Here is a 10,946-nt window from a genome sequence, read left to right on the forward strand (position 1 = left end):
ATCAAGGTGCCGCGGCATTTGCTGATAATCCTTTGATCCTCCACATATGCTTAACGAGATAAGCTTGAAGTTGATCGTGAACATTGCTGTCACGGATCTCTGCATGCATGGCGAAAAAATCAGCAAAATGTATAGGCAACTTATGATCAACCTCCGCAAAAGGGCCCTGACACTCATAGGGACCAACATGTGTCCTGGCATGATTCTTGCGGTCATCCTCAGTGATCATGTTGTGCATAATCACACAAGCATGCATCACCTCCCACATTTGGTCATAAGACCAGCTTAGAGCAGGGTACCGGACAATTGCAAATTGAGCTTGAAGCACACCAAATGCCCGCTCGACATCCTTCCTGCAAGCCTCCTATCGCGCAGAAAGTGGGAATTCTTCTGACCTGATGGAGCCGATTTTGTTTTGACAAAAATGGCCCATTTTGGATATATACCATCGGCTAGATAATAGCCTTTGGTATATTGGTGGCCATTGATCTCATAGTTGCATGGTGGAGCATGCCCTTCCACTAGTCTGCTGAACACCGGAGACCGCTGCAACACGTTGATGTCATTGTGTGATCCCGCCATGCCAATGAAAGAATGCCAAATCCACATGCCATAATCTGCCACAGCTTCAAGCACCACACTACAATATCCTTGACGCCCTTTGTATATACCTTGCCAGGCAAACAGGCAGTTCTTCCATGACCAGTGCATGGAATCGATGCTTCCAAGCATTCCAGGGAATCCTCTGGCAGCATTTTGTGTCATGATCCTTGCAGTCTCTTTCTCAGTTGGCCTTCTCAAGTAGTATTTGCCAAACTTTCCCACCACAGCTCGGCAAAACTTGTACATGCACTCAATGGCAGTAGACTCACTCATGCGAAGGTAGTCGTCTTGTGTATCGGCAGGTGCTCCGTATGAAAGCATCCTCATGGCGGCGGTGCACTTCTGAATCGACGAGAACCCGGCAACGCCTACAGCGTCGTGCTTGAGCTTGAAGTAGGGGTCGAACTCTCGAACGCCGTGGAGAATATTCATGAACAAACCCTTGCTCATCCTATACCGGCACCGAAAATTGTCGGCTTGTGTTGCGTCATCTGCGAAGTAGTCATTGTGCAGCATGTTATGCCCCTCCATCCTCTGCCGGGGCTTCGACTTCTTTCTCCCCGACCTTGATCCTCCGCGGTGCAGCCTCTTCCTCTTCTCCGCCTCGGCGTCAAGCATGTCCTCGAGGGACGCGATGATCAGCAAATGCTCCCGGATGTCGTCGTCGAAGGATTGCTCGTCCTCCAACAGTCAGACAAGCATCTCGTCTTCGCTATCCATGTCTGAAGCAAAATCAATGGTTAAAATTACGTCGCGGCAGACGAGGCAACGAACAACGGCCAATCGCGCCTACCTGACAAGTCGTCGAACACCTTGTGTGCGTGGAGGTGGGACGGATTTGACGCCGCGTTCTCGGACGCGCTGGCGAAACGGCCGGCGAGAGTGCCAGCCGCGACGACGGTGCCGACTCTCAGAAGAGATCAGCCGTCGAAACGGCCAGCAAATCCAGAGGCAGCGGAGGGGTGGGAGGCGCGGGAGGAAAGGCGTGATGAGAAATAAAAGGCGTGAACCAACGGTTATGGAAATAGTCGCCGACATGTGAGAGCCCGCCTCGCTTTTCGTTATGTCTAGCGTGCCCGAAGCATCCCCTGTGGGGCAGGGACGGGCTCGGGGCGCCGGACACCATATTGGACCGCGCCGGACAAAAAGAGGCTTTGGAACGCGGCTGGAAACTTTTTTTTGTTCGGCGCGCTTCAAATCCCTTTGGGGAACGCTTTGGGGACGCAGCTGGAGATGCTCTTAGATATTGACATATGCATCATCAAAGGTGAAAGTACATGCTAGTTTCAATCGTGGGGAGCCTATACTCGGATTCCGGGGGATGTGATGCCAACATTGAACTAAACTCTAACAAAATATAATTAAATAATTTATGTAATTTGAACTATATTAGACATTGACATATGCATCATCCAAGACAAAAGTAGATGCTAGTTTCAACGTGGGGCACGGGGCCGATACTGGGATTTCAGGGGACCAAAGGCAAACCAGAACACGGTGCCCATTTATACAAATTCATATTATTATGTATTTAAATAAATAAAAATCAAGCACTCAAAAATAAATGCTTATGTGTTTAATAACTATTCATGTATTTGCATAAAAAAGGTTAGAGGTCAGAGCAGAAAAGAAATAAACCACACTACAAAAGGGTTGCAAAATAGAAATAAATTAGGAAGGTAAACTAGAAAGGAACAAAGGTACAATGAAATAGACGAAAGAAAGAAAAGAAAAAAAAATAGAAACGGACCTAGCATCATCAAGCATCAGGTGACGATACCCCAATTGCACGCTATTAGCGGCAAACAGGGTTTGCCCATATTGCTACGAGCAATACTTTGCGGTCAAACTCCGTTTTTACGCCCAGCATTTCAGAAGGAAGAGTTCGAGATGGCGCGATCGAGATGGCTAGATCGGAGAGCGTTGAACGAGATGGCGCGATCGAAAAAAAAACAATGCTAGAGAGGCTGCCATCTGGGCCCTACATCCCTGGGCGGTGCGGATTTGCGTTGACTCGGTCGGCGAACCCGAGAATTCGTGATGCACCACGTCCCGGGCCACCATACGCGACGTTTTGGCCGTTTTCGTCGGGCTAGGTGGCCTCAAAAACGAGAAAAAAAAGTTTTGGCATGCACCACGGAGAGACCAAAAATCATCGGTCATGGTGCACCAGCAACCACGGCACGACTTCAACTTCGTCGGCTATGGCAACTTTTCTTGTAGTGAGGGCTGCTTACTCTTCCCTCGCTTCTTCCCCAAGCAAACCGAGCCGGAGATCTTCTCTGACCTTGTCAAGCGCTTCCTGCCGAAAGAAGACCTCGCTCTGGCTTATCAACGCGAGAATCTGAAGATCGGTGTTGAAGGAACCATTGCTCTGGTCGCTAACAGCGGCCAACACGTAGACTGGGCCAAAGCTGGAGTCGTCGGCAAGATCAACAAGGACAAGTGGAAGGCGATAGTGAAGGATGCCAAGCCTCACTCAAAGAAGATCATCGCCTTCTTCACGCTGAAGTCCGCTGGTTCTACCAGCACTGCCAAGACGGAGCTCAAGTAGACCATCATGTCTCTGTGTTTTCCTTTTTTCTCTTCTTTTGATGCTGTCACCTTAGTTGTGACTTGCGACAGCTTACTATCGGTTCGCTAGGAGCCGACTTTTGTAATGAACATGTAGATATCATGATGATTAATGGAATGCTATTTTGCAAAATGATTGATGTTGAGATTTTTCTTTCCAGTTGGTTTTTGACAACTATACTGCGGCACCTAGTCCCTTGGATGCTTTGCCTGCTACTTCCCACTCGAGGAAAACCCCTGTCGACGATTTTGTTGAAGATTCTTCAAATGTTGAACTTTCGCAAAAACTGGATGAACTTCGACAGCAACTTCAATCGATGACGAAACAAACTGTTATCGTTATTGACCAGTCCCGCAAATCATCCGAGCGGGAAAAATTAGCTCTTCAACAGGCCCATGAAGCCTTAGCTTTGAAAGAAGCTGCAGTTGCTGGGGCTGCACAAGCTGTTTCTCGAGAAGATTATATACTTGACTTGATGACTGACGCGAGTCTGGATATGGCGGGTATGCCTCACAAATTTTACTCTTCTTCTCACTTATTCTGTTGTTTTCACTCCTCATTGTGTCCTTTTCCCTGAGTAGGCTCCTTTTTAGATGCTGCTGCCGAGGATCAACGAGTTGATGCGAGGGCAGACCTTCTCGTTAAACTTGCTCTACAAAACAATTCTAGCTTTTGGTCTACCCCAGATCGGACCCGACGGATTGTCAGATTCCAAGACCATGCGGGTCAAGTTCGGGAGTATCTTGAGTTTTGTACAAAGACATTGGCAATGGTTTATAATGCTATGTTCCCTCGAAATCTTCAGCCTAAGTGACATAGGCATCCCCAATGGGCCTGCCGAAGATGGTACCCGGGGTTTACTGGAGGCCTACAAGTCGAAGAATATAAAGATCGGAAGCCCAATTGGTGTTAAGGAAAGTTAGAATTGTATTAGGAAATATAGAGACTTGTAATTTTACGGGATGGGTTAGAAACCCTCCCGGAATCTGTAACTTGTATATTACGAAACCCTCGGCTCCACCTCCTATATAAGGGGGAGTCGAGGGACAAAGAAAGGATCGAATCAATTGTCAACCAAACCCTAGTTTCATAATCGTCGAGTACTTTTCGGCTGAAACCTTCGAGATCTACTTGCCCTCTACTTCCAACAAAACCCTAGTCTACAATCTGTAGGCATTGATAAGTTAATACCTTGTCAATTGGCGCCGTCTGTGGGAATTAGAGGCGTCAAGGAGCTGATCTCGATGGCACGTTCAAGATCATCGACTTCGTCAGTAGCAAGCAACGCGATGGATCGAGGTAAACAGATCGAAACTGGTCTAGTCGATTTTGTACCTCACCCACCCTCCCGTTTGGATGCATGTGCGTATCTGGAGGAGCCCATGGAGATGACGTTCGGAAAATTCCGATTCTGCGTCGGGAAAGAAGGGTCATATCGTCTCGAAGTTCCGATGTCGTCGGAATTATCAGCGATCGACTCCGATTTTTCATCAGGCGAAGAAGAGATTTCGTCGCCACGTTTCATCAGCTCCATGGCAAGCGAAAAGCTCGCCAAGATCTTCAGCGACATGTCCTTCGAGTCATCTGCGGACTCTGATATAAGCAGCGACTCAGACAGCGTCGATAGCTTCAACTTCATCGACAGATCTGTTGTTATTTGAAAGGTCTTCGCCAATCTATACGATGGTGTCACCAATCCTGACAAAAAGCAAAATTCAAAATGTCATCAGATATACGCATATGAGGAAGCAAACCGAGCAGAGCCGGGGACATCAGAGGCTTTCGACAATGCGGGAAACCCATATGTCGATCCCGCTGATCTTAGGCGAGGTTTAGGCACTAAATATGTCGGGCCTACACCACGTCTAAGGGTTCAACTCCCGCAAGAAGCGTGGGATAGAGCCGCAAGAGCCATGGATGGCACTGAACCAATGACCACAACTGCGACAGCAGAAGAATTGCAAGCTTATCAATATAGACTCGCTCGTGTTAGCAGATAATTGGAAAAACAGACAGCTGCATTAAATAGAAGAAAGGAGGCAGCTTCCGCGTCAAGTGATACGTCTCCGACGTATCGATAATTTCTTATGATCTATGCCACATTATTGATGTTATCTACATGTTTTATGCACACTTTATGTCATATTCGTGCATTTTCTGGAACTAACCTATTAACAAGATGCCGAAGTGCCGATTGCTGTTTTCTCGCTGTTTTTGGTTTCAGAAATCCTAGTAACGAAATATTCTCGGAATTGGACGAAATCAACGCCCGGGGGCCTATTTTTCCACGAAGCTTCCGAAGTCCGAAGACGAAACGAAGAGGGGCCACGAGGCAGCCGAGCATAGGGCGGCGCGGCCCCCGCCCGGCCGCGCGGCCCTATGGTCCGGGCCCCTCGCGCCGCCTCTTGACCTACCCTTCCGCCTACTTAAAGCCTCCGTGACGAAACCCCCAGTACCGAGAGCCACGATACGGAAAACCTTACTGAGACGCCGCCGCCGCCGATCCCATCTCGGGGGATCCAGGAGATCACCTCCGGCACCCTGCCGGAGAGGGGAATCATCTCCCGGAGGACTCTACGCCGCCATGGTCGCCTCCGGTGTGATGTGTGAGTAGTCTACCCCTGGACTATGGGTCCATAGCTGTAGCTAGATGGTTGTCTTCTCCCCATTGTGCTATCATTGTCGGATCTTGTGAGCTGCCTAACATGATCAAGATCATCTATCTGTAATTCTATATGTTGCGTTTGTTGGGATCCGATGAATAGAGAATACTTGTTATGTTGATTATCAAAGTTATATCTATGTGTTGTTTATGATCTTGCATGCTCTCCGTTACTAGTAGATGCTCTGGCCAAGTAGATGCTTGTAACTCCAAGAGGGAGTATTTATGCTCGATAGTGGGTTCATGCCCGCATTGACACCTGGGACGATGACGGAAAGTTCTAAGGTTGTGTTGTGCTGTTGCCACTAGGGATAAAACATTGATGCTATGTCTAAGGATGTAGTTGTTGATTACATTACGCACCATACTTAATGCAATTGTCTCGTTGCTTTGCAACTTAATACCGGAAGGGGTTCGGATGATAACCTCGAAGGTGGACTTTTTAGGCATAGATGCAAGTTGGATGGTGGTCTATGTACTTTGTCGTAATGCCCAATTAAATCTCACTATACTCATCATGATATGTATGTGCATGGTCATGCTCTCTTTATTTGTCAATTGCCCAACCGTAATTTGTTCACCCAACATGCTCGTTTGTCTTATGGGAGAGACACCTCTAGTGAACTGTGGACCCCGGTCCAATTCTCTTTACTAAAATACAATCTACTGCAATACTCGTTTTACTCGTTTTCTCGCAAACAATCATCTTCCACACAATACGGTTAATCCTTTGTTACAGCAAGCCGGTGAGATTGACAACCTCACTGTTTCGTTGGGGCAAAGTACTTTGGTTGTGTTGTGCAGGTTCCACGTTGGCGCCGGAATCCCTGGTGTTGCGCCGCACTACATCCCGCCGCCATCAACCTTCAACGTGCTTCTTGGCTCCTCCTGGTTCGATAAACCTTGGTTTCTTTCGAGGGAAAACTTGCCGCTGTGCGTATCATACCTTCCTCTTGGGGTTCCCAACGAACGTGTGAGTTACACGCCATCAAGCTAGATTTCGGCGCCGTTGCCGGGGAGATCAAGACACGCTGCAAGGGGAGTCTCCACTTCTCAATCTCTTTACTTTGTTTTTGTCTTGCTTAGTTTTATTTACTACTTTGTTTGCTGCACTAAATCAAAATACAAAAAAATTAGTTGCTAGTTTTACTTTATTTGCTATCTTGTTTGCTATATCAAAAACACAAAAAAATTAGTTACTTGCATTTACTTTACTTATTTCATCATGTTCCCTTTTAATTTTACCACGAAAGACATACCGGTAGGACGTGGGTCTATAGTTGGGAGAAATAATATAGAAGAATTTTTCAATCATGTTAGTACCATTGAAGACTTTGAAGATAGACACTTGGTAGACCTTGCGCCTACTTATGAAATTGCTTCTGCTTCTTTAGTTCACATGTTGGAAACTAAATTTGTTAATCTTAATCCTATAATCCAACACATGTTTCTCACACTTGGTGATATGGAAGAAGGGGAAAAGAAAGATTTTGTTTTAGAAACCCTTCTTAGAGAATTTGGTGGTCTAGCAAGAGAAGCCGGAAAGGTCTTTGCTAAATTTAATATGCTTGGTTCCCATACTAATTTTGTTAGTCTCCTTGAAAAGATGGACATGGATAGAATAAGATACACTAATAATATTGATGATGGTGGGGAGATCAAAGCACCAATACCATGTAAGCTCCTAGCTATGAATGATGCACTAGAAAATAACTATGCTTGGCTTGTTCCTGAAAATTTGTTTGATGAGAGTAGCACGCCTAAGACTAATGAAAAGGGAGCCTCTGAAACTCACATAGAAAAGATAGTATGCATAGTTGAGAAAACTCCGCACCCCGCTGAGAATGCACCACCCTTTGATAATACTTGATACACACTTTCTGCGCCTAACTGAAAGGCGTTAAAGAAAAGCGCTTATGGGAGACAACCCATAGTACTTTGTTTTTATTTTGTGTCTTGGAAGTTGTTTACTACTGTAGCAACCTCTTCTTATCTTAGTTTTGTGTTTTGTTGTGCCAAGTTAAGCCTTTGATAGAAAAGTAAGTACTAGATTTGGATTACTGCGCAGTTCCAGATTTCTTTGTCAGTCACGAATCTGGGTCTACCTTCCTGTAGGTAGCTCAGAAAATTAAGGCAATTTACGTGCATGATCCTCAGATATGTACGCAACTTTCATTCAATTTGAGCATTTTCATTTGAGCAAGTCTGGTGTCATTTTAAAATTCGTCAATACGAACTGTTCTGTTTTGACAGATTCTGCCTTTTATTTCGCATTGCCTCTTTTGCTATGTTGGATGAATTTATTTGATCCACTAATGTCCAGTAGCATTATGCAATGTCCAGAAGTGTTAAGAATGATTGTGTCACCTCTGAATATGTTAATTTTTATTGTGCACTAACCCTCTAATAAGTTGTTTCGAGTTTGGTGTGGAGGAAGTTTTCAAGGATCAAGAGAGGAGTATGATGCAACATGATCAAGGAGAGTGAAAGCTCTAAGCTTGGGGATGCCCCGGTGGTTCACCCCAGCATATATTAAGAAGACTCAAGCGTCTAATCTTGGGGATGCCCAAGGCATCCCCTTCTTCATCGACAACATTATCAGGTTCCTCCCCTGAAACTATATTTTTATTCCATCACATCTTATGTGCTTTGCTTGGAGCGTCGGTTTATTTTTGTTTTTTGTTTTGTTTGAATAAAATGGATCCTAGCATTCACTTTATGGGAGAGAGACACGCTCCGCTGTAGCATATGGACAAGTATGTCCTTGGTTTCTACTCATAGTATTCATGGCGAAGTTTCTCCTTCGTTAAATTGTTATATGGTTGGAATTGGAAAATGATACATGTAGTAATTGCTATAAATGTCTTGGGTAATGTGATACTTGGCAATTGTTGTGCTCATGATTAAGCTCTTGCATCATATGCTTTGCACCTATTAATGAAGAAATACATAGAGCATGCTAAAATTTGGTTTGCATAATTGGTTTCTCTAAGGTCTAGATAATTTCTAGTATTGAGTTTGAACAACAAGGAAGACGGTGTAAAGTCTTATAATGTTTACAATATGTCTTTTATGTGAGTTTTGCTGCACCGGTTCATCCTTGTGTTTGTTTCAAATAAGCCTTGCTAGCCTAAACCTTGTATCGAGAGGGAATACTTCTCATGCATCCAAAATACTTGAGCCAACCACTATGCCATTTGTGTCCACCATACCTACCTACTACATGGTATTTTCCGCCATTCCAAAGTAAATTGCTTGAGTGCTACCTTTAAAATTCCATCATTCACCTTTGCAATATATAGCTCATGGGACAAATAGCTTAAAAACTATTGTGGTATTGAATATGTAATTATGCACTTTATCTCTTATTAAGTTGCTTGTTGTGCGATAACCATGTTCACTGGGGACGCCATCAACAACTCTTTGTTGAATTTCATGTGAGTTGCTATGCATGTCCGTCTTGTCTGAAGTAAGAGAGATCTACCACCTTATGGTTAAGCATGCATATTGTTAGAGAAGAAAATTGGGCCGCTAACTAAAGCCATGATCCATGGTGGAAGTTTCAGTTTTGGACATATATCCTCAATCTCAAATGAGAAAATTATTAATTGTTGTTACATGCTTATGCATAAAAGAGGAGTCCATTATCTATTGTCTATGTTGTCCCGGTATGGATGTCTAAGTTGAAGAATAATCAATAGCGAGAAATCCAATGCGAGCTTTCTCCTTAGACCTTTGTACAGGCGGCATAGAGGTACCCCTTTTGTGACACTTGGTCAAAACATGTGCATTGTGATGATCCGGTAGTCCAAGCTAATTAGGACAAGGTGCGGGCACTATTAGTACACTATGCATGAGGCTTGCAACTTGTAAGATATAATTTACATGATACATATGCTTTATTACTACCGTTGACAAAATTGTTTCATGTTTTCAAAATCAAAGCTCTAGCACAAATATAGCAATCGATGCTTTTCCTCTATGGAGGACCATTCTTTTACTTTCAATGTTGAGTCAGTTCACCTATTTCTCTCCACGTCAAGAAGCAAACACTTGTGTGAACTGTGCATTGATTCCTACATACTTGCTTATTGCACTTATTATATTACTCTATGTTGACAATATCCATGAGATATACATGTTACAAGTTGAAAGCAACCGCTGAAACTTAATCTTCTTTTGTGTTGCTTCAATGCTTTTACTATGAATTATTGCTTTATGAGTTAACTCTTATGCAAGACTATTTGATGCTTGTCTTGAAGTGCTATTCATGAAAAGTCTTTGCTTTATGATTCACTTGTTTACTCATGTCATATACATTGTTTTGATCGCTGCATTCACTACATATGCTTTACAAATAGTATGATCAAGGTTATGATGGCATGTCACTCCAGAAATTATCCGTGTTATCGTTTTACTCGCTCGGGACGAGCGTGAACTAAGCTTGGGGATGCTGATACGTCTCCGACGTATCGATAATTTCTTATGTTCTATGCCACATTATTGATGTTATCTACATGTTTTATGCACACTTTATGTCATATTCGTGCATTTTCTCGGAACTAACCTATTAACAAGATGCCGAAGTGTCGCTTGTCGTTTTCTGCTGTTTTTGGTTTCAGAAATCCTAGTAACGAAATATTCTCGGAATTGGACGAAATCAACGCCCGAGGGCCTATTTTTCCACGAAGCTTCCGGAAGTCCGAAGACGAAACGAAGAGGGGCCACGAGGCAGCCGAGCATAGGGCGGCGCGGCCCCGCCCGGCCGCGCGGCCCTATGGTCCGGGCCCCTCGCGCCGCCTCTTGACCTACCCTTCCGCCTACTTAAAGCCTCCGTGACGAAACCCCCGCATCGAGAGCCACGATACGAAAAACCTTACTGAGACGCCGCCGCCGCCGATCCCATCTCGGGGGATCCAGGAGATCGCCTCCGGCACCCTGCCGGAGAGGGGAATCATCTCCCGGAGGACTCTACGCCGCCATGGTCGCCTCCGGTGTGATGTGTGAGTAGTCTACCCCCGGACTATGGGTCCATAGCTGTAGCTAGATGGTTGTCTTCTCCCCATTGTGCTATCATTGTCGGATCTTGTGAGCTGCCTAACATGA

The sequence above is a fragment of the Lolium rigidum genome, chromosome 2 (assembly GCF_022539505.1).
Source record: "Lolium rigidum isolate FL_2022 chromosome 2, APGP_CSIRO_Lrig_0.1, whole genome shotgun sequence".
NCBI lineage: Eukaryota > Viridiplantae > Streptophyta > Magnoliopsida > Poales > Poaceae > Lolium > Lolium rigidum.